Source organism: Globicephala melas, chromosome 6 (genome assembly GCF_963455315.2).
Source record: "Globicephala melas chromosome 6, mGloMel1.2, whole genome shotgun sequence".
Taxonomy (NCBI): Eukaryota; Metazoa; Chordata; class Mammalia; order Artiodactyla; family Delphinidae; genus Globicephala; species Globicephala melas.
In genome coordinates this window covers 102,879,652-102,904,154 of record NC_083319.1, presented here as the reverse complement: position 1 = coordinate 102,904,154, position 24,503 = coordinate 102,879,652, and the positions used below count along the sequence as shown (strand labels likewise).

At 35.3% G+C, this 24,503-nt stretch overlaps 1 pseudogene; it reads right to left on the bottom strand.

Moving 5' to 3' along the window:
• Positions 1 to 17,866: 17,866 nt before the first annotated feature.
• Positions 17,867 to 18,258, bottom strand: LOC115865003 (cytochrome c oxidase subunit 7C, mitochondrial pseudogene; annotated as a pseudogene).
• Positions 18,259 to 24,503: the final 6,245 nt, after the last annotated feature.

The window sequence follows — 24,503 nt, the reverse complement described above, 5'->3', positions numbered from 1 at the left end:
AGGTGAACTTGCAAAGGAACTATAGGTGATTAAGTTTGTTTAATTAGACCATAAATTCCATGATGGTGGAGACCATCAGGTTTTGGTGTTTGCTCTATTTCCAGTGCCTGTGAATACTTTACATTTAAATATCTCCACATCCTCATGAGCTTTTCCAATCCTTACTGGGTAAGCTATTTACAATAAGGAAATAAGCTAAAAGCTGCTCTGAAAAAAGAAGTTAACTGTTAGAATGACCTACAAAGAACGCCTATTTTCGTTATGCTACTTTTGTTTTCGTTTCTTTTGCAATTGTCACTTACATAGAAGAAAATTGGCAGTCACCCCCAAAATTATATTCTTCATGATCACCAGTGCTCCATTTATGGAGGCACAGAAAATCATGGGTGTTCCTACTGTATTATATTGGAGCATTCCCATTTAAGAGGGAACTGGCTATTTAAAAATAATAAATTGAGAGCAATAATCCTGATTTAAATTCCCAAATCATATCAGCAAAACCAAGAAGTACAAGAGAAGGAGGAATTTATATGCTAAATTCCTCATCTAAAGTGGGAGAAGACAAGTGATAATGTTTCACTTTTGACTTTAACAATTAAGGAAATATAAAATAAAATATATTTTTAGGTTGAATTTCAGGCCTCCTAACTGTTGTTGCCAAATGTTTCCTGGGCTAAGGAAGGTAAGACAAAGCAGAGCTTTAAGACGAAGAAAAGAACCAAGCCAGGCTGACATCTCCAATTTCACTGCAGAGCAGGAGTTCTAGGCCTCCAATGTAAGACATGTTCCTGGATGGCCTAGAGACAATTATTTCAAGGCCACTAAATGGAGAATAATCCCAAAGAAAAAGAATGAGAGAAATATCCACCCATTCAAGATGAGCCTAAATATATAAATTCCAAAAAAGTCCACAAAATGTAGGAAAAAAGCCAACAAAATCAACTATCAGAATATGAATTTACAACAGATAGAAATAAATAACAGAAAAATCTGAAAAAGACTTCAAAGTAAGTATGTTTAGGGTTTTCAAAGAGATAAATGAAGAAATAATATCTACGAATAAGGATAAAATTATGAAATGTAAGTGGATATTTTTAAAAATGAAATAATTAAGTTGAAAACTACGGTTGTCAAATAAATTCAATAATGGGATAATCTCTTGACTAGATATAGCTAAATGAAGACTCAGTGAATTGGAATAAAGTATAAAAATGTTTTCTCCAAATACACATAGAGAAATAGAGAAACCTTAAGAAAGAAAGAACTGTTGAAAGATAGATAATATATTGAGAATTTTCAACTTCCATTAACTAGGAGCTCTGTAAGGAGAAATTAGAGGTATAGATGGAGAAGCAATATTCAAAACAACAATCACTGAGAGTTTTCCAGCAATGAAGAAAGACATGGGTCCCTGGATTATAAGTATTCACCAATACTGAGCAAAATAAAGAAAATAAACCCAGCAAAACTGGAGAGTCCAAAAATAAAATTTCTAAGAATATAAATGTCAAAAGTGAACCTTTATAACTTTTAGAAAAAAAATGTAGATGAATGTCTTCCTGGCCTTGTGGTAGGGTAGGATTTCTTAAATAATACACTAAAAGCACCAACTTTAAAAAGAAAAGATTGATAGGTTCAACTACATTAAGATTGTTAAAACTTCTGCTCAGAAAAAGAGACTTCAAAAAAGTGAAAAATCAAACTATGAACTGGTAGAAAATACTCATACAACCAACAAAATATTACAACTGAGAATATATTTTAAAATTTCTACAAGTTGATAAGAAACAAACAAACAACTCACTAGGGGGAAAAAGATTTTCTGAATTCCATCAAAAAGGAAATCATATGGTTAGTTAAAAAGTAAAGAGATATCTGGCCCCACTAGTAATCAGGGAAATGCAAATTAAGACAAACTGAGATGCCAGTTTTTACTAATTTGATCTTTAAAAATTAAAGAAATCTGATTATATTGAGTTTTGGCAAGCGTATCAATGGCATCCCCATGTGTAATTTTGGGGAGTGTAAATTGATAGTTATTTTAAAAAGCAATTTGACATTATCATGTAAAATTGAACATCCTTATACTCTGCAACTCAGCAATTCTACCTCCAGATATATATCCAAGAAAAAACTTTAGTATATGCGTCTCAAGAATTTGTACAAAAATGTCATAGCAGCACGATTCATAATATCAAAAAATTAAAGCATCCTAAATATCCATTGATGGGGAAAGTTAAATTGTATAAATTTATACCATGGAAAAAATAAATAAATAAAAATAAATTTATACCATGGAATATTTCATAGCAAAGAAAATGAAAAAACTACAACCACATACAATGGCCTGGATGAATCTTAAAATATTACATGAAAAAAACAAGTTCCAGAGAACTATATCTAATAAGATACCCTTTTTATAAAATTTAAAACCAAGCTACATCAAATAATATGTTGTAAAGGCCTAGATAAATAGATGACAAAACATGTATTAAAAGCAAGGGAAAAGTAAACACAAAATTCATATTAGGGATTATTTCTGGGAGGGAGGGAGACGGAGGGATGGGATAGGAAAAGAGCCCATTAGAAGATGTATGTTTTTTGTAATAATTTAGTTTTTCATTCTTAAAGATTCCTCAAATGTTAGATATTAAATACAATATACCTATATCAACTATATCTATATATCTGTTTCTGAACTGATATTGATATATACTGATATTTACCTTTATAGAGATGGAAAAGACAGACAGATAGGTAGACAGATAGACAAAAATATATAGTACTTAGTGATCATGAACCATGAATGACGATCACTCCAAATCTCTATCCCAGAGATCCAAAAGGAGAAAAAAAAAAAAAAAGAGTAGAAAGCTTCCAGAGAAAAGTGAGGAGGAAATAAGACATTTCCAGTCATACAGAGACTCAAACTGTTCTCATCTCTCAACCCATGTTGAAGGAACCACCAAAGAGTGACAAGTGACCCTAGAGAAATGAAGTGAGTTATAAGGAACAGTGGTGAGCCCAGAAATTGATGAAGTATGTTTATAAATTTAATAAAACAGTTGACTTAATTAATTTTTAATATTTTTTAAAGGTGAACCTAAAACTGCAGACAGTTAATAACAAAGGAGACGGTGGGGAAGGTGTGCAGAGTGGATAACTCCAGCAATCTAATAACTTTTGGCTAAGGATTCCTGAAGAGTTTTCATTAGAAGATGAATAGGTATACATATTTAAAAGAATAAGTACTAAAAGGTTATATACAAAAATTATAACTCCAAGTCAGAAAGGAGTTGGGGCAAGAGGAAGAGAATATATAATGGCCAAAAAAAAAGGTTATAAAGAAAGGTTAGTAATGTATAAACAGGGCATAACTACATATATAAAAGAGATTTTAAAAAATGAGAACATTATGAATGACTTTAACCAATAAACTGTGAAACAGATGAAATGAAAATTTTCTAGAAAAATCTAAATTCTCAAAATTATCTCAAGAAGAAATTTAAAAAAAACCTGTTAATATCTTTTAAAGTAATTTAACCAGTAAACGGTTTCTTCCACCTCACAAAATATTACCAGTCTTAATAGTTTTACTGCCTAGTTTTTCTAGTTTGAAGGAATAGGTATTCCCTATCTTACATATTGGGTTGGCCAAAAACCCAATAAATAGTTTCATCGGGGAAGGTAATCCAACTCATTTTTTAAGATTAATATAAAATTGACCCAAACTGGGCAAAAATAAAAGAACATGTAACACAATCTCATTTACGAGCACAGATGCAAAAATTTTGAACTATTAGCAAGTCAAATCCAAGTACATATTATTCCAAGAACATAAGGATGATTCAATATTAGAAAATCCACTTATGTATTCCTGCCACATAAATTAACAGATTAAAGAAAGAAAACCAAAAACAAGGAGAGAATGAAAAAAAGAAAAGGAAAGAAGGAGAAAAAAGAAGGCAAACCATATGATCTTAGCAATAAATGCAGAAAAAGCACTCAACAACATTCATGATTTAAACAAAAACTAAAAACTCTCCGAGTTTTAAAACTAAGGATAGAAGGAAACTTTCTTAAGCTGATAAAGGACATCTATCCCAAACCTAAAGCAAATATTATTTATATTAATGTCAAGAGCAAGACAATAATTCTCAATATCAGTCTTACTCTTAATATTCTATTAGAGAATCTAACAAATACAATAGGACAAGAAAAAAAGAGTTTAATAATCGCAAAGGGAGATACATCACTGACGTTATTTCTACAAAGACATAATTCTCCACATAGAACATCTAATCTACAAATAATCAAGATTCGCCATGAACACTAGGTAAAAGACGAACATATAAAAATCACAGCAGACAGGATAACAGCACTAGGAAGTGTTTCTGGCCTCCCCTTGTGAATGCATATGCCATAGAAGCTAGGAGGAGATTCATGAATCAAGGTAGTTAACATTAAAAACAAACAAACAAGGACAAAAACAAAGCAAACCAAAAAACCCTTCTGGGCAACAGTATGTAATTGGGTCCTGGTAGTATGAGAATAAGCAATTAACATTAAAAAAGAGCTGGGTACCACAGGTAGGATTAGGGAAAGGGTTTTTTCAGCTTCTCTCTCTCTTTTTTTTTTTCTCTCCAGCATTAGTCTCTTCACTTCTGCAAGGCAGAATGTCATATATGATGTCATATATAACAACAAATATAGCAGCATCAGTCAAGCACCAGCTCCAGCAATGAGGGGAGAGATTAAAATCAAGGTAGTGCATCTACCTGTCAGGAGTGGAGTGCAGCTAACAACTAGGGCTTGTTGTACATTAGAATTAGATCTCCAAAACTGATTCATCCTGAATGACTGAACTTTTTTTTTTTTTTTGCGGTATGCGGGCCTCTCTCTGTTGTGGCCTCTCCCTTTGCGGAGCACAGGCTCCGGACGCGCAGGCTCAGCGGCCATGGCTCACGGGCCCAGCTGCTCCGCGGTACGTGGGATCTTCCCGGACCGGGGCACGAACCCATGTCCCCTGCATCGGCAGGCGGACTCTCAACCACTGCGCCACCAGGGAAGCCCATGACTGAACTTTTGTACTCTTTAACCAACATTTCCCTGTTTCCCTGCTTCCCCGTCCCTGCCAAACACCATTCTACTCTCTGCTTTTGAATTTGACTTTTGTAGATTCCACATATAAGTGCGATCGTGCAGTATTTGTCCTTCTGCACCTGGCTTACTTTGTTTAACATAATGTCCTCCAGGTTCATCCATGTTGTAGCAAATGGAAGGATTTCCTTCTTTTCTAAGGCTGAAAAATATTCCACTGAAATCTGCTGAGAGGGTTGATCCTAAGTGTTCTCCCCACACACCCAGACCCCAAAATCGAAACTATGCGAGGTGATGGATGTTAATTAACTTGATTGTGGTAATCATCTCACATTGTATATATATATATCAAAACATCACGTTGTATACTTTAAATATATACAATCTGTATTTGTCAATTACACTTCAATAAAGCTGAAAACCAGAAACAACCGTTTGTCTCTGAGCTTTGTTGCCCCATGCTCATTCCCATCTCAGCAGCTAGGTGATTACAGTTCCTGAAAAGGCTGAGCAGGGCAGAGATAGAGACAACACAGAGCTGAAGCATTTTCTCAGCAGGAAGGGCACAGGCTGGGACCTGAGCTTTAATCACAAACCAAGGTGGTTGAATCAGAGCCTTCAGGAGGCTGGGAGGTGGCTAGATGACAGTTAACATGCCATCTTCACAACCTTTATAAAAAGGAGCGCAGCGGCTCCAACCAGTTAAAACAAGAGAAAGTGGTGGGACAGAGCAAGAACTTAAAGGCATTAATTATCATCAGTGGGATAAGGGTGGCCGTTCACAACACAAAAGAGGAACATGAAAGAGAGACTATTCAACGCTGGAGGAGGAAGAAGTCATAAAGGAAAATTATCTAGACATGTTAGGTATGAAAATAAAATGGAAAGAGTTCAATTGATATCGTGAATAGCAAAAGGCTTATCATTTTAAGGAGACTGTATTAAAGAACTCTCCTAGAAGACACCAAGAATGTATTAAGAAAACAAAAAATTATATATAAAAGATACTTAGAAACGCCGGAAGAAGAGAAAAAAAAGTTGAGAGGAAGAAATTAAATGACTGTGAATTTTCCATATTTCAAAAAATGTAACTTCAAATTAAGAGGAAGTGCAGAATAAATATAAAAACACCCCACACTAAGCACCCACATCTTAAATTATAAAATTTTAAAACATCAAAACCAAAAGGTTATTTACAAAAGCTTCCAGAACAAAGAAGTAGATCACCTACAGAGGAACAAGAATCAGTTTGACATCAGACTTCTTAATTGTAGCACCAGAGGCAGATGGCAAAGGAGAAATATTTTCAAAATGTTAAAATTATTTTGAAGCTTAGAATTTTATATCTACAGAAACCATCATTAAAGTATAAACATGTAATAAAGATATTTTTATGCATAAAGGGTTTTGCTACAAATATATTTTTGGAAACTCTCTTAGAGAAAATATTCCAGCAAAAAAAAAAAAGTTCAAGAAGATAGTGTAATATAAATGAAGGACTGACTGAAATAGATTTACCATATATCTGTTACGATCCAGAATTAAAATTCTAGATAATGCCAACAAAGTTAAGAGGGGAAAGGAAAGAAAGAAAAAAAGTATAAACAAGTTTACATATAAGCATAGATGCACAAATTCTAAAGAAAATATTAGCTACCTAAACCCACAAGTGTGCCTCTAAGCAAGAGAGTTCATCCTAAGAGGTAAGGGTGATTTAACATTAGAAAGTCTATCAATGTAACTTACCACATTAAAAGTAGATGCAGAGAAAGTACTTTATAAGGTTAAATTAAAATATTTATTTTTTATTTTTTAAAAAGCCTCTTAGAGGATTGAGAATAAAAAGGACTTCCTTAACTTGATAAAGATTTTATGCCAAAACCCTAAGCAAACATCAAACTCAATGGAGATTCGTAGGAACATATTCCCTTTAAGACTAGGAAGAAAACAAGCATTTTCTTCATTACTACTACTTTTAACATAGCACTGAATGTAAAAGGTGGAAGATTAGAAAGGGAAAAATTAAAACTTCTATTCTTTTCCTTTGATATGATCATCTATATCAAAAACCTAATAGGAGCTGTTAGAACTAACAAGAGAATTCAGCCAGAGTTACAATATTCCTCTATGACACCAATAATGAAACTGAAAATAAATTAGAAAATAAAGTATCATTCATAGTAACAACAAATTTATAAAGTATCTAGAATGCACACAACTTTTAGAGAGAAAAATTTACAACTCACAGGATAAAACGGAAGATTTCAATAAAATAGAAAGACAACACACTCATGGATGAGATAGCATTCCATGATATAAAGATTTTAATCTGACCAAATCAGTCTATATACTCAATGCAAGGCCATTAAAATTCCAGCAGAACTCTTTTTTAGAAGCTCAACAAACATTTAAAAACTTATATGGAAGAATGAAAGTTCTTGAATAGCTAAATTTTGAAAAATATAAAGGGTCATGAGGGAATTTACTTTATCAGATAGCAAGGCAAATAGATATAAGTAGAAAATAAAGAGCTCAAAATTTTACTCTTTTATACATGTTTTTGATTTATCAAAGAGGTGATACCACAAATTGATGTTGAAAGGATGGATTATTTAATCAATGAAAGATGTTAGAAAACTGGTTTACAATATGGAGGAATCCTACCTCATTCTGTTTACAAAAATATATTCCAAATGGATTAAAGATCAAAATGTGAAATGCTAAACTATAAAGTTAATAAAGAACAGCTTGGAGTAAATTTTACCTAAGGGTGGGGAAAGCACCTTAAATGGGACCCCCCAAACCACAAACTTTAAGGTGAAATTTTGATGACTTTGTATTAAAATTAAAGAATTCTGTTAAGTGAAGTACACCATGCATACAGTTAATTGCTGGGTGACAATTGGGAGAAGATATGTATATATTCAAAATCCAAAAGATCAATATCTAGAATAAAAAAAGGACTCCTAAAAATCAGGAAAAAAAGAATAGCAAAACCAATAGACAAATATTTGTAGACGATATATAATACTTAAGAATGCCGAGAAGTAAGCGCCTTATGTCTTACAGGAGAGTTCACCAAATTGGCCAGTTACAAAATAAATAGACAATATGTCAGCAATATTCTGTTAGAAAATATAATGAATTAAAATTCCATCCATGTGTGGAGAACAGTATGGAGGCTCCTTAAAAAACTACAAATAGAATTACCATATGACCCAGCAATCCCACTACTGGGCATATACCCTGAGAAAACCATAATTCAAAAAGAGTCATGTACCAAAATGTTCATTGTAGCTCTATTTACAGTAGCCAGGACATGGAAGCAACCTAAGTGTTCATCAACAGATGAATGGATAAAGAAGATGTGGCACATATATACAATGGAATATTACTCAGTCATAAAAAGAAACGAAATTGAGCTATTTGTAATGAGGTGGATAGACCTAGAGTCTGTCATACAGAGTGAAGTAAGTCAGAAAGAGAGAGACAAATACTGTATGCTAACACATATATGTGGAATTTAAGAAAAAAAATGTCATGAAGAACCTAGGGGTAAGACAGGAATAAAGACACAGACCTACTAGAGAATGGACTTGAGGATATAGGGAGGGGGGAAGGGTAAGGTGTGACAAAGTGAGAGAGTGGCATGGACACATATACACTACCAAACGCAAAATAGATAGCTAGTGGGAAGCAGCCGCATAGCACAGGGATATCAGCTTGGTGGTTTGTGACCACCTAGAGGGGTGGGATAGAGAGGGTGGGAGGGAGACGCAAGAGGGAAGAGATATGGGAACATATGTATATATATAACTGATTCATTTTGTTGTAAAGCAGAAACTAACACACCATTGTAAAGCAATTATACTCCAATAAAGATGTTAAAAAAAATTCCATCCATGATATCAACAATAAAACGAGATTCCTATACATAAATGTAATAAGAAAATTGCTTGATGCATAAAGAAAACTTAACTGACGAAAGAACAGTTGGAATAAAATCATGTTTCTCATTGGGTAGATAGGATTTTGCAAGTTGTCAGTTCACCATTATTTAATTTAATAATCTTATTGAGACACCAATCAAATCCTAAAAGGACTTTTTTGGGACTTGAGTAAATCCTTTGAAAAGTTTATCTGGAAAAGTAAATAGATAAGAAGAGCCAATAAATCTTCTAAAAAGAAGAAGGGTGAAATTACATTAGTAAATGTTCATACACATTATAATTCTACAATAATGAAAAGTGTCCTCTCAGAATATACAGATAAATGAAATAAAATAGAAAGTCGAGAGCCGAAAATGGTGTAAGAATTCAATATATGATAAACGTAGTGTTTCAAATTGTTCAAAGAAAGTGATTATTCAATAATAGTACTAGGAGGGTTACCTAATTATTGGAGGGAAAATAAAGTCATAATCCTCTCTCTCAACGTCTTCAGTGTAAACTATGAATTGACTGAAAGATTAAAATATTAAAAATGAAATAAAAGAATAAGCAAAAGCACATTAACCTGTATATATGTAAAGGCAGTATTCATAAAGGAAAATGACGACATTCTGACAACATGAATGGAAGCAGTCTATATGTAAAAAATCAACATAAATAAAGTTCACAGGCATACAAAAACTGGTAAATTGTTATTGTAATGTATGACAAAAGATTCACATTTTTAATAAATAAATAGCTATTACAAACATCAGTACAATAAAAATACAAGGGATATAGACTGTCAAGTGAAAACAAAAGAAATTAAAAGGGCTTACAAAAGGGAATTCCCTGGCGGTCCAGTGGTTAGGACTCAGCACTTTCACTGCTGTTGCCCAGGTTCAATCCCTGGTCGGGGAACTGAGATTCTGCAAGCCACGTGGCAGAGCCAAAAAAAAAGTGGTGGGGGGGGGGCTTATATAAGATAGGAGAAAATTGAACAAACATTCTCAGATAAATGTAAATTAAACAATGAAGTATAACTTTTTACCTATAGAACTGGTGAAAAGAGTATGGGTAAATAGAAATTTTCACAGTGTTGATGAGGGTATAAATTTCTTAAAAAACAAAACAAAAAACCTTCTGGTAATATGTGTTTAAAAATCGTAAGACTGTATACACTCTTTGACGCAGTAATTCCATGGCTAGATTTTACCAAACTATTGATATAATGAGAGAGATGCTAAAGCTTTGGCTACAGGGCTGTTTATCAGAGTCATGTGTAATTATGAAATGTTCAAAACAAGCTATATGTCCAACAATAACAAACTGACTCATGATATGAGGATATGATAGAAGATGTACAACCATCAAAAGTTATGTTCTGTTAAGAATGCTTAATTACATAGAAAATACACCAAGCATATTAAGCGAAAGAAACCAAATTAAAGATGGTATTATCCCATAGTTAGGAAAAAGAACCCGTAAGAATATATACCAATATATTAACAGATTTATACTACGGAAGGAAGCTTATAGGTGCTTTTAATTTCACCTTTGGGCTTCTCTTTGTGCTTCCCTCTGTGCTTCTCTTGTGCAAATTTTCTAGAATGAACACATATTTGTTTTGCAATCAGAAATATGTAATAAATGTTAGTTTTATAAATTACATTGGAGCAATGGAAATATAAGTGTATTTTCTGCTTCCATCAATGTATTCACATTTAAATAGATTCAGGGAAAATGTAGTATCAGGAAGCATTAATAATTTATTATGTAGTGAACCTGGAGAAGTATAAACATTTTACTTGGCTATTTTTATTGTCTATTCTACTAACTGGCACAGAAGTTCCACGTGGGACCAACAGCCACAAACTCCAAGCTATGGATTAATTAGCCCAAACTTTGAAAGTCCTTCGGACAAGTTGATTTCTTGGCCTCTTCCTTCAACACATGCTTCATTCAGTGTTGGCACATTCGGTATAGTTATTAAGGATTTCCTGAAGGGTATTATGTAAAAGCAACTGGAGAAGAGTTATTCTCAACTACTTCATCCATTCATTCATTCTTGCCTTCAGTTATTCATGCATCTCTATTCTATTGTTTCATTTTATAATAATTTATTAAGCATTATTATATGTCATATGATGGGCTTGGAACATGGAAAGATTGAAAATATAAGTGAAACACAATCTCTACCCTCTTAACACTTTAACTCTCGTAGGTGTAATAAAACATATATGTGAATAGCTACAACACGAGTTAAGAAGGAATGTTATATGATCAGTACATATAATGAGATTGATCTGTCCTCAGAGGTATAGGTCTTTCTGTCTGGGTAATCGGAAAAACAATTCTAATTGTATAAAATGCTATTTGAGTTGAATCTTAAAGCACGGATGGGATTTTCACCGGTAGGCTGGAGAAGGAGTACACTCCAGATGGAAGGAATGGCTCAGTAGGTGGGACTGTCTGACGCATGCCCAGGAGATGAATAGCAGATGTTTGGTAAAAGGGAAGGATGTGAGATCATTTTGGAAAGCTAGTAGTGGCCAGATTGTGGAGGATCTTAAATTCCAGGACAGACTGATACAGATTTGGTCAACAGTGACGAACTCTTGAAGGTTTTTGAACAAGGAAGTCATGTCATGATTAAACTGTGTTTTAGGAAGTTTATTCCGGTATCTGTACACAGCTGGGATTTCAAACTCAACATGCTTAAAATTGTATGTAGAATTCTTTTTCTTCTTCCTCCTCTTGTACATCCTCTTCTTTCTCCATTCCCTATCTCAATTAACAACCATCATCTCTGCAGTAGCCAAAATAATGTTACGGGTCATCCTTGTACTTACCATCTACTCACCAATAACATCCAATAAATCACCAAATTTCACACCCACCATATATCAGACACTATGCTTGGCACTGTGCTAGGCTCTTGGAGATACAATAGTAAAGTTTGTTGCCTTTAAATGAGTTGGGCTTCAAGGGCAGACTTACTGATCTAAAAGCTGACAGGACTAGAGTTCTAGAATGAGGGTAAGGTGTGAAGATGTAGATTTAAATTTCCATATAGAAATGATAGTTTAGGTTAGGGGATTATATATGATATTAGCCTGGAAATGAATATACGGAAAGAAGAGAAGATGGCCAAGAACTAGATTTACTTAGCAAGCGGAAGCAAAATCATAAAGGGGTCAGAGAAGAACTAACTGGAGAAACAAAAGAACTAGGTTGTGTAGTGCTGGACTGAGAGAAGAGCATCAAGAAAAGGGAAACAAGCAACAGTGTGAAATACTCCCTAAAAGTTCAAGGAGAACAAGGAAATAATAAAAAAAAGTTCATTCAATGTGCGATTAGGAGGGCATTGACTGTCACCCACCAAGACAGCAGTTTCTCTACAGCAACAGCTGCAGAAGTCATGCTGGAGGGGACAAAATGATGAATATGAGGAAGCAGAAGAGCCACATGTCTGTGAAGCTGGTGGTGTTCTAATACAATTCTTTAAAAAATTATGGCTTTCCTATGAATTTGACTGGAATTCATTCAATGCTCCCAAAGCTTACATCTGTAATTTTGAGAGTCCTCTCTGTATTTTGGGCCATTGTTGGGTTGCTTTGGGGACAAGGCTCTCGCGGCTCTTAAACGTCCTTTGTCAAGGTGAGAGGGTCTTCTAGGCACCACTTTAAATTGTCCTGAGCTCTTACAAAACTATCTTATAGCCACACCAATAGTTTGATCTTTACCCAATTTCCTACTTCAAGACTCCTTGCTGGGAAAGACTGAGAATAAGAAATAGTTTTATTTTCTAAGTTAGTTTTATTTCCAAGTTAGTTTTCTTTTCCATTACTGAGCCTAATTTTCCATTACACGTCCTAATTTCTCCTTGAAAGCCAAGCAGTTCCTTCCTCAGTTCATTTATCACTCCATGTATCTTATGTATAGCTAAACATTGGCATTGATACTTTCAACGTTCTGTCTGGAAATCTCCTTGTTCACACCTACAAGTTAATTAACTACATTCCTAGCTTCTAAATTGCTACAGGTATGAAATTTGCCAGTCTTTCCACCATTACCTAACGTGAGTCTTTCTCCAGCCTCCGAAAGAACTTTCCTATGACCGTTCAGTCTCCATTATCTGTTCCTTTCTTCATCCTTCCTGCCTCCATCTGCCATCTGGTCCCCAAGCTATTGGCACATGTTTAAGGCTTTTTTTATACAGCACCCACCTCCAGGTAGCAATTTCTCTTTCATTTAGCCTTTGCTGTATTACAAAGCACCCCCAAAAGTTCATGGCGTAAAACAATGATGATTTATTCCTTCTCACAATTGCATGGTTTGTCTGAGCATCTCCTCTTCGGTTTAGTCTGGGATTATTCATAAGGCTTGATTCAGCTGGAAGGTTGACTGGGCTGGGAGGTTCAAAATGTCCTCACCCACATGTGTGGAAGTTGGCTCTGGTACTTGCAAACATCACTTCTGCCACATTCTCTTGGTCTGAGCAAGTCACAAGACCAGGCTTTATTCAAGGGACTGAGAAAAAGGCTCTGTCTCTGGATGTGAGGAATGGCAAAATCACACTGCAAAGGGGTAGGCATATTAGGATGAGAGGAAAACAGTCAACCACATTTTTGAAAAACAATTTTGAATTCTGATAAAGTCCTATTTATTTATTTTTATCCCTGGTGAATGCTTTTTGTGTTATGTCAAAAATACTTTGCCTGTCCCCAGGCCAAAAGATTTTTTTTAATAAAAGTTTTGTAGGTTTCAGTTTTATGTTCAGGTCTATGAACTATCTTGAATTAATTTTTGTGTACTGTGTGAAGAAGAGATCAGAGTTCAATTTTTTCATGTGGGTATCCAGCTGCTCCAACACAATTTGTTGAAAAGACTATCCTTTCCTCATTCAATTAACCTGGCAACTTTGTCAGAAATCAATTGCCTGTACATGTATGGACCTATTTCTGGACTCTCTATTCATTTCCATTGATCGATTTATCTGTCCTCCTGCCAATACCACACTGTCTTGATTAGTGTAGCTTTATAGTAGGTCTTAAAATCAGGTAGAGTAAATCTTCCAACTTTTTTTTTTCAGGTGCTTTTTTTGGCATATTTAGATCCTTTACATGTCCATATAAAATTTAGATTTATATTGCCTACTTCTACATAAAAATACTGTTAAGACTTCATTGGAAGTGTGCTAAATCTGTATGATCAATTTTGAAAGAACTGAAATTGTAACAAAACTGAATCTTCCAGTTTACAAATGTAGTATATCTCCCCATTAATTTAGGTTTCTTTTTCTTTCTCTCTGCAAATTTTTTGTTTCGTTTTGTTTTCAGGAGGGAGGTCTTGTACCCTCTGCATTAAATTTATTCCTAAGTATTTTATGTTTTCTTCCATGCTATTGAAAGTGATTTTTAAAATATTTCATCTTCCACTTGTTTGTTACTCATATATGAAAAAGACAATTAATTTTTGCATATTCATTTGTATCCTGAGAATGCGCTAAACTCACTTATTAATTATATTCAATTTATGTAGCTTTTTTAGAATTTTCTATACAAATACAGTTTATTTTCTTCATAGACAAATAAATACAGTTTTATCTCTTCTGTTCTAAAGTGCATGCTATTTATTTCAATTTCATGTCTTAGCGCATTAGCTATGACCTCCAGAACAATTTTGAACAGAAGTAGTGAGATCATACATCCTGCCTATGTTTCCAATCTGAGGGGAAAAAAACCTTCAATACAGCATCAAGTATGTGATGGCTATAGGCTTTTCATAGGTGCCCTTGATCAGGTTGAGAAAATTTCTTTCCCTCTCCAGTTTTCTGAGAGTATTTATCATGAATGGGTGCTCTTCTATATCAACTTAAATTATTACATATTTTTGTCCTATATTCTGCTAATGTGGTAAATTGTACATCAATAGATTTTTTAAAAGCTGAACCAAAGTAATATTTGTGAGGTAATTTTCACTGTTTCATATTGCCTTATCATTTTTATATATTGATGGATTAGATTTGCTAACATTTTTTTTAGGACTTGTCCATCAATGGTCATGGAGCACACTGGCCTGCAATTTTCTTTCTTGCATCTTGTTTGGATTTGATATTAAGATAATCCTGAACTCAATAAATAAGTTGAAAATTATTCTCTCTATCTCTATTTTTGGAAAGAGTTTGAATAGGATTGATATTAGTTTTCTCAAATGTTTATAGAATTTACCAATGAAACCATCTGTCCCTGAAGCATCTTTGTGTAAAATTCTGGTTCTAAGGAATTTATAAATTTCATCTAAGTCATCACAATTTTTGACACACAGTTGTATATAGTATCCCTTTATTTTGAAATCTGAGGGTCTGTAAAGCTATCCCATTTAAAAAATTCCTGGTATTTTTCTCTTTTTTTCTTCATCAGTGTAGCTAAAAGTTTATCAGTTTTTTCAAAACTGCAACTTTGGTTTTGTTTATTTACTCTATTATTTTTTCCCATTATATTTATATCTGTTTTCATCTTAATTACTTTTTTCTACTCATTTTGAATTTAATTTGCTCTTTTTTATCCAATTACTCATGGCAGAGGCTTAGGTAATTGATTTTACCTCATTCATTTCTAATATGAGTATGTATTCAAGCTATTTATTTCCCTTAAGAATTATTTTAGTTGCAGTCACACATTTTGATATGTTTTCATTATTATTCAGTTCAAAATATTTTCCAAATTCTCTTTTAATTTTTTCTTTTAAAAATGGGTTTTAAGAATTTATGAAGGGACTTCCCTGGTGGCGCAGTGGTTATGAATCTGCCTGCCACTGCAGGGCACACGGGTTCAAGCCCTGGTCCAGGAAGATCCCACATGCCACGGAGCAGCTAAGCCTGTGCGCCACAACTACTGAGCCTGCACTCTACAGCCTGCGAGCCACAACGACTGAGCCTGCAAGCCACAACTACTGAAGCCCGCGCGCCTAGAGCCCATGCTCCACAACAAGAGAAGCTCCCGCACCACACTGAAGAGTAGCCCCCGCTCGCCACAACTAGAGAAAGCCCACGTGCAGCAACAAAGACCCAACGCAGCCAGAAGTAAATAAACAAATAAATAAATAAATGTTTAAAAAAAAAAGAATTTATGAAATGAAATGTTTCATTTCAAAATTTTGATGAATTTTCTAGGTAGTTTATTGTTATGGATTTCTAGTTTAATTATGTCATGTTCTAGAAACATACTCTGCATGATTTTAATCCTTTAAAATGTATTGGACACTTTATGGCCCTGTATACATTCTACTATTGAAAATTCCATCTGCACTTGAAAAGAATGTGTATTATGTGGTTATTGGATATAATGATCTATAAATTTAAATTAGGTCAACATGGTTGATGATGTTGTTCAAATTTCCCATAACCTCACTGATTTTTTTCTACTTGTTCTAGCAATTACTAAATAAAGGGATATTAAAATATTTAACTGTAATTGTAACATTTTGTATTTTTTCTTTTAGTTCTGTCAATTTTTGTTTCTTATATTTTGAAATTTTGTTGTTAAGTGTGTACATGCTAGGATTGTTATGTCATTTTTTTCTCCTATGGTAAGAACTTTTCATTTAATCAAGATAATAATATGACAAAATATAAAGGTGAGCATATTTTGTTACTTTTCAAACATATTATAAAGATGAAAATGATATTATATGACCAAAACTATTTAAAATACCATACATAGTATAACTTAGATAAAGAGATGAATAAAAAAATGAAAAGATGAATAGACACATAACATCAGCATGGTCATCTCTTAAAGACTGATGCCTCTAGAAATAAACATTTGACTATATATATATATGAGCTTTTTTTTTTTTTTTTTTTTTGCTGTACGCGGGCCTCTCACTGTCGCAGCCTCTCCCGTTGTGGAGCACAGGCTCCGGACGCGCAGGCTCAGCGGCCATGGCTCGTGGGCCCAGCCGCTCCGCGGCATGTGGGATCTTCCCAGACCGGGGCACAAACCCGTGTCCCCTGCATCGGCAGGCGGACTCTCAACCACTGCGCCACCAGGGAAGCCCTATATATGAGCTTTTGACTAATTTAATTCAACACATTCCATGACTAACAGAAAAAAATGGCTGAACCAATGGGACTGTGATGTAGTAATATTAATCAATGAAAATCATTTCAATAAACTTCTTAATAGCTTCATTGAGATATAATTTATCTACCATATAACTCTCACATTTAAAGTATACAATTTAATGGGTTTTAGTATATTCAAATAGTTGTGCCAGGATTGTGGTTTTTTTCTCTTTATAAAATTGCCCTCTCTATCTCTGGTAATACTCCTTGTGTTTAAGTCTATTTATCTGATATTCATATAGCCAAACCAACTTTCTTAGTATTTGCATGCTGTATCTTTTCTCAACCTTTCCTTTCAGCCTCTCTGTGTCTTTACATTTAAAGTGCCTCTTATGTAAACAATATAGTTGGGCCTTACTTCTTCAAGCAGTCTGAAAATATTTTCCTTTTAATTGGAGTGTTTCATTTAATGTATTTATGAATATGGCCAGGTTTAATTCTACAATTATTCTAATTTGTTTTATTTGTCCCTTCTGTTCTTTGTTTCTTTTCTCCTCCTTTCATGTCTTCTTTTGGGCTAACGAGTGTTAGCCCAATCAGTTAGTATTTCATTCTATCACTTCTACTGGCTTTTCAACTATACTCCTTTGTATTTTTTTTAGAGTTGTTGTTTTAAAGATTATACTATGCATCCTTAACTTGTCACAATCTATTTTGAATTAATGACATTCTACTTCCCTTGTAATATAAGAATTTTACAATATAATTTTTTTTATGCTATAAGTTTATTTACAAACATATCTAGGATGCTGAGTTCAAGAGTTTGATCCTTTTTTCAAAGAGACTGCACATCTTAAAATGCTCCTCTTCGTATCTGTCTCATGGATTATTTTTTAAGCAGTTGATGTCTTACTATATAGAAAGAGGCAGCAAATCCAGACTCAAAGTACAAAGCCATTATAGCTAGTAACCGCCACTTGTTTTCCAATGAAAATGGTAAATTCTTCCCCGGACCCTCTTCATAGCGGCTCCTACGGACCACAGAGGTTGTGAACCTCCGGATGCTTTGTCCCAACATAACGCTGTTGGAAGCCCTGCGAAAGGCGCAGAAACTGAAGGCGGAAGAAATGGCGGCAGCACACCCAGCACTCCTTTCCTCACGACCTTTACAATATTATTTTAAATGTATATCCTCCTCCTCTTTAATAGTGTTGTAATATATTTTTCTCTTTTGATACTTTATAAATCCATAATGTTGTTATTATATTTCCTTTAAAAATATATATTTCCTTCCTAAATTTTAAAGAATTTAAAATTTTAATTCCTGTTTGAAAATTACCCCATGGCTTAGCTATTTTGGTTTATCTTTCCTTTGCATTCCTGTAGCCTGTCAAAAAGAGTAGAAGAAATGAAAACGATTACAGGTGCTTTATAAATACTGGAGCATAACAAAGGCAGCTGGTGGGAGGTGGGGATGGGGTGAGGCGGAAAAGACTTGTTTTGAAGACATCAGTTATTTATAAAGTTTTTCAAATTCAAGATGTAGCTTCTTCCAGGTTCCTTAGTCAGTCTAATTAGGAACAAAGATATTTTGAGTTTCCAAATTCTCATTGAGGGTCCTTCCCCGAGCCCTGGTGGGCATTCTTTGTCCTCTGAGCTTTCCTACTGTATCCCTTATTCCTTGTCTAGTGGAATGTGAATTAGTAACATAAAACCCAGGGAAAGGAACCAGTTTTTAATACCCAAACCACCAAGTCTGAATCTGGGTTTGTAAGCCTCCAAGGCTTCATAAAATTGGAGGATAACGTCAGCTTAGGACTTACCACAAACCACGAGACATTTAAATTCTGATTTATGATTTAGGCTGGACCAGCACAAGCTATCAAGAAATCTCATGTTCCACCGTTATTTTTTTTTTTTAATGTAAAGTAGAAGTAAAAGGACTGAACTTGCTCAGTTCCTTCCTGCTTGGTTAATGGAATTGATCGTGGAGTTGGCAGAGATAGTTACAGGTCAAAGGAATAGAACGGACCAACTTGTGTTCCTTCTCAGATTTGCCATCAATTGATCAAATGATCACAGTCAGCTTCCTCTTACTCTCTGGGAGTCCAACCTTCAGCCCCAGTCAGGAGGAGACTCTGCCCTGGACTCTGCACTTAGAGGGACATGTTCTTGCTTTCCTCCTGCGGAGGAGGACACAGGGTCAAGGGGATATGCCCACCTGGAACCCATGCCTGCCCTCTAGACACTTCTCCATGGAACCCTGCAATTCCTTGCACAAATGCCCCCTAGACCACTTTCAGGTCTTGCACAGAGTTCTGTTCCAAGACTGTCCTCCCAAATTTTGACTGGGCCACAAATATGCTTACCATTTTCCCAACCACTGGCCAAAGGGCACCTGCATTCAGAGCACATGAGCAGAGCTTGGTCATGGGGCTGTGGTGTCTATGTACCTACGTGTGTGCCAGCTGAACGTCTCAAAGACGAGACAGATCTGAGCTGCTAAGGAATCCCAGAATTTAAATGCAGTCTAGCTTTCCAGGTCCCGATGAAAGTACACTTGTTAAGGTATGTGGCTAGAGCATATTTTATTCAACATTTTTAAAGGTTGAGTTATAAATTTTAAATATTTAGACATATGTATGCGGGTCACCATTTATATGCTTGTTTTGGGCCCCACAAATGTTAAAGGAGGGCCTGTCTCCATAACATTTCCTTTTCCTTGATTATAAACATGCTGGCTATAAATAACAATGGATGTTCAAAGGTCTTTAGAAACCTCAAGAACCTCAAACTATTTTTGTTTCTCTCCTTTTAAGTTTCAAGTGGTTGTGGAGAGCAGTCTAGAATTTGTTCCGGTTGATAGCAAAATCATTCACTACAAAGGGTTAAAAAATGTATGGAAAAGTGTAAAATCTCTAAAGTCGAGGTATATTTTCAGAAATCTAGTACAATTCTAGCCGCCATTAATTTTTCAGATATTACATACTATGTTTCTATGTCCATGCTGTCAGAAGATCACAAGTAAATTTTGTTTTCATTCACACAACAAAAATCAGTTGAGCTTCCATAATGGGACATATTATGCTTATGCTAGGGATATACACAACTAACTATAAAACTATATAGTAAGAGCTGTCACAGAAATATGCCTGTAGAGCTGTAAAAGAGGAACATTAAAGTACTCAGTTAAAAACAGCCAAGAAGAAGAGGCTCACTAAACCTCAGGACTGGAGAACGTAAGGACCATCTAGTCTACTGCCCAGCACTAGCACAATAAATGAAAATAGACCCAGGCACATCACCATGAAATTCTGGAACACAAAGGGAAAGAGAGGATTATAAAAGTATCTCAAAAGAAAAATCAGGAAGATACAAAGGATCAGAATAGCCCCAATCATTTTAATGTAATACTAGAGCAATGTCATCAAAATTATAAAGTTATGAAAAATTATTATCAACTTAAATTCCAAACCTGGTCAAACTATTAACATAGTATAAGGAGAGACTAAATATATTTCCAGACAGGTACGTTCTTTTTTTTTTTTTTCATTCTTAAGATATACGTAAAAAAAAAAAAAAAAGATATACGTATTTCAGAGAAAGTTACTGGAGAAGGTGCTCCATTTTAAAAACAAGCGAATAAGCCTATATGGATGTAGACATAGGGCCCAAGTAATAGGGAATTCAATAAGAGAGAGGTCAAAGAAAACCCCCAGAATGATGACAAAGAGTAATCCCAGGATGGTATCAGGCAGTAGGACTTATCGACCCACAAAACCAGATCTTTTGATGAGAAGGTTCTCTCGGTGATGTCTCCAAAAAGATAAAATTGGTAAAAAATATTTAATACATTGAGACATAATGAGAGAGAATTTGGGGCTGAGTTAGTAATAAGACCACAGAAAATGCAGCAGATAAACAAAACAAAACAACTGTTAAATCTCGGGGGAAAAAATACTTGTGAGAGGAAAGAAAAAAATTATAGTACTCTATGTGGCTCAGCTATGAATAGGCTTTATGTACTCACTTTAACTTAAGGACTGATGACAGAGCTAACCAAAATTATATTACAATATGTTTGTATTGAGAGAACAGAAATATTAATACTATGCATGTATTTTCTGGTGGTAGAGTGATAGGGATGAAAATCCTCATCTCCCATGATTGGTAGGTCATTATAAATGCCTAAAACTGAAAAATCAAAAAATGACACTATGCACAGAATATTTAGATACGTGGAGGTAAATATTTAAAAAACAAAAACTTAGAGTTGAAAGTGGTTGCCTCTGGGACAGGACATCAGTGGCAGTAGGGAGAAGGGGCATAGAACCATGTGTTACATAGGTTCTGTATAGGTAGTTGATGCTTTAAACTATGAACGTACATAACTTTGATTAAAATGACATTTTTTAAAAATCTGGATTTTTCTTTTTCTTTTTCTTTTTTTTTCTGCAGTACGCGGGCCTCTCACTGCTGTGGCCTCTCCCATTGCGGAGCACAGGCTCCGGACGCGCAGGCTCAGCGGCCATGGCTCACGGACCCAGCCGCTCCGCGACATGTGGGATCTTCCCAGACCGGGGCACGAACCCGCGTCCCCTGCATCGGCAGGCGGACTCTCAACCACTGCGCCACCAGGGAAGCCCAAAAAATCTGGATTTTTTAAAAAGCTCTTATTTGGGGAAAAAAATAAATGCATGGGCTTTACTAGATGATAGTCAAAATATTTAAATGTATACAGGGTTTCACAGTGTAAAAAGTTTTACTTCCACAATCTAATAAAATTCTACCAACCTTTCTCTGGGGTAGGTTATTATCATCATCCTTTTATAGATGAAGAACTTCAAGTTTAGGGATGTTAAATGCCTTGCCAAAGTCCACACAGCAAGGATGTGGCCGAAGTGAGACTGGACTGCAGGTCTTCTGACTCTAGGTCCTTCCTCTGTGCCATGGCTGCTTTCTAAAGCAGCTCTCTGAGCCTGGGATATTCTGTAAATGCAAGGCTGCCTTATTCGTAGGATATTTGTGGAAGTGCAGTAATTTGGCGTTACAGATGGGAAGGACTTTGGAGATAATCTAGCTCAACCCTCTCATTGTACCTATAAGAAATGTGACGCTCACAAAAGATTTTTCAGGCCACCAAGATATTAAGTGTACGGGAGAAGAATTTGATCAGTAGAAAGCATAGCTTAAACTTTCTTCAGTTGCTAAGGTCCAGAAGTCTTTGTATCATTCTGACAAGGTAGGACTTATTCTTATCTTACAGATGAGGAAACTGGAGCTCATCGAGACAAAGTGCATAGTCTGATTCTACAAAGAAATGGAATTTTTCTTTGAGCAATCACTCCTAGTCTACTCCTTCAAGGTAGGGTCCTCATGGATTATACAATATAACGGAGGTAAGTTTTTTTCTGTATGAATCTGGTCCTGTGTCACTTTGCCCCTCTTGAGCACGGTTGCAATGTTATCCTTCCACGGTAACTGATTCAATTCAATTTCTGGAATAAGCAAGCCCAGCGAAAGTAAATCCTTACCACATTTTATAGTGTCTCTCATTATCAAAGTGACCTCATAGACTTGTTTCCCAAGCATTTAAAGCCTGGTGACCTGACAGTTTTCTACTCAGAAATGACCACGTAAAACAGTCCAGCAAAGTTCCCCACAAGGCAAGAACTGAGGAAAGTTTATTTTGCTGGCAGTGCACACAGCTTTTCGAACAAGTAAGTTCTTCCTCAGGTCAATTAAACCTGTGTTCAGTAAAATCGCATGGGAGGCAAGAGGGCTGGGAATGTCAGTTATTGATTACCTCTAGGTTACACCTGGAGAGAGGCTCTCCTGACTGAACTTGATTAAAAATCATTTCCAAATCTAAATTTCCACAACATCACATCATTTTCCATTATTTCCATCCATCTTCTCTCCTCCCTGCCCCCACCCCTCTGAGCTTGCAGACTGAGGGTTCTGCGGAAGGTGTTCCAGTCATGTGTGCTTCTCAAATTGTACATCATTTAGCTGAAAGACAGCCTGACCCTGGCATGAGCCAGGGCACCACAGGGAAAGTAATGGATGCTTTTCTTGTCAAGGTAAACAGAGAATTACGGCAAAGTACTCTTAACACTTCATTTACTAGCATCATCATGGAATGAGATCCTCAACACAAGTGCATTTTCCAGGGCTCAAAACCTAGCTATATTTCCTACTTTACATAAGTTACTTAAGCTCACAAAACCTCCATTCCTCAGCTATAAGACGGAGATAATAACGTTTGTCTCACCCATTGTTTTGAGTATTAAATGAAAGAATACATGCAACGCCACTACCTATAGTTCCTGCCACATTGTAAATACACTTTGAATGTTAGTTCACTTCCCTAAACTCTGAAAGTGTCAAAACTCCAAAGGAAAAAAAAAATATCTCTTACTTCCCTGACTCGTTGGTAAATATGCTGTATTGATGCCTCAGCCATGGGCTGGCCTCATCTGCTAATAAGATGATATGTTGTATCTAATGGTAGAACATTCCAATCATTTACATAGATAAACTCAATAAAATAGAGTTAGATGCCAAAACTGGACAAAAATGAAATTATACCCCTAGGGTGTTGAAGTTTTTCCAGAGAATATATGAAAATAAGAATTTTTAAAATTTGATCATGGATTCAGTTCTATTGTGAACCAAATAATATGCCTATTTGCAGCAATGGTCTATTTCTGTCACCATAAGATACGAAAACGACAAATATTTGTGGCAAGGGAGGAACTGGGTTCAAATGCTGGCTCTTCTACTCATTAGTTGTGTAACCTTAAGGAAAGATCCTCTCAATTCTGAGCCAGAGTTTCCTCATATGTAAGATGTATATTGCCTTCCTTAAGGGACATGCACCTGGTTTATACTAAGTCAACAAATGATAGCTTCTTCAAATTGATTTATACTACTGAAAATGAGATTAATTCCACTGATACATTCTTCCAACAGGTTCCATTATTTACTTATATTGATCATCTATGATTATCAAGTTCACACTATGGGATAGATGTAAGGGAAAAAGAGAAGGGGCCCCAACATTTATTTTCTACTCTATACAAGGCACTGGGCTACATGCTTTGTTATTTGTTCCTACTAAAATCTGTATGAAGGAAGAACTAGGCTGCCCATTTTATTAACACCTAAGGAAACTGAGGCTTGCAGAAGTTAAATGCATTGCCAATGGTAAGTAGCAGAGCATGGATTAAAATCAGGGCATGTCAGATTTCAAAGCCCACATCCTTCAGTTCATCAGACATGGAGGTATTCCTTAGGGATTATAACGGATGGGAAGCAACCTGCATTTTAAGAGCATTTCTTTTTCAGAATCCTGAGAGAAGCAAAGAATCTCTGTGTGTACTCTAATGAGAGTAATATTT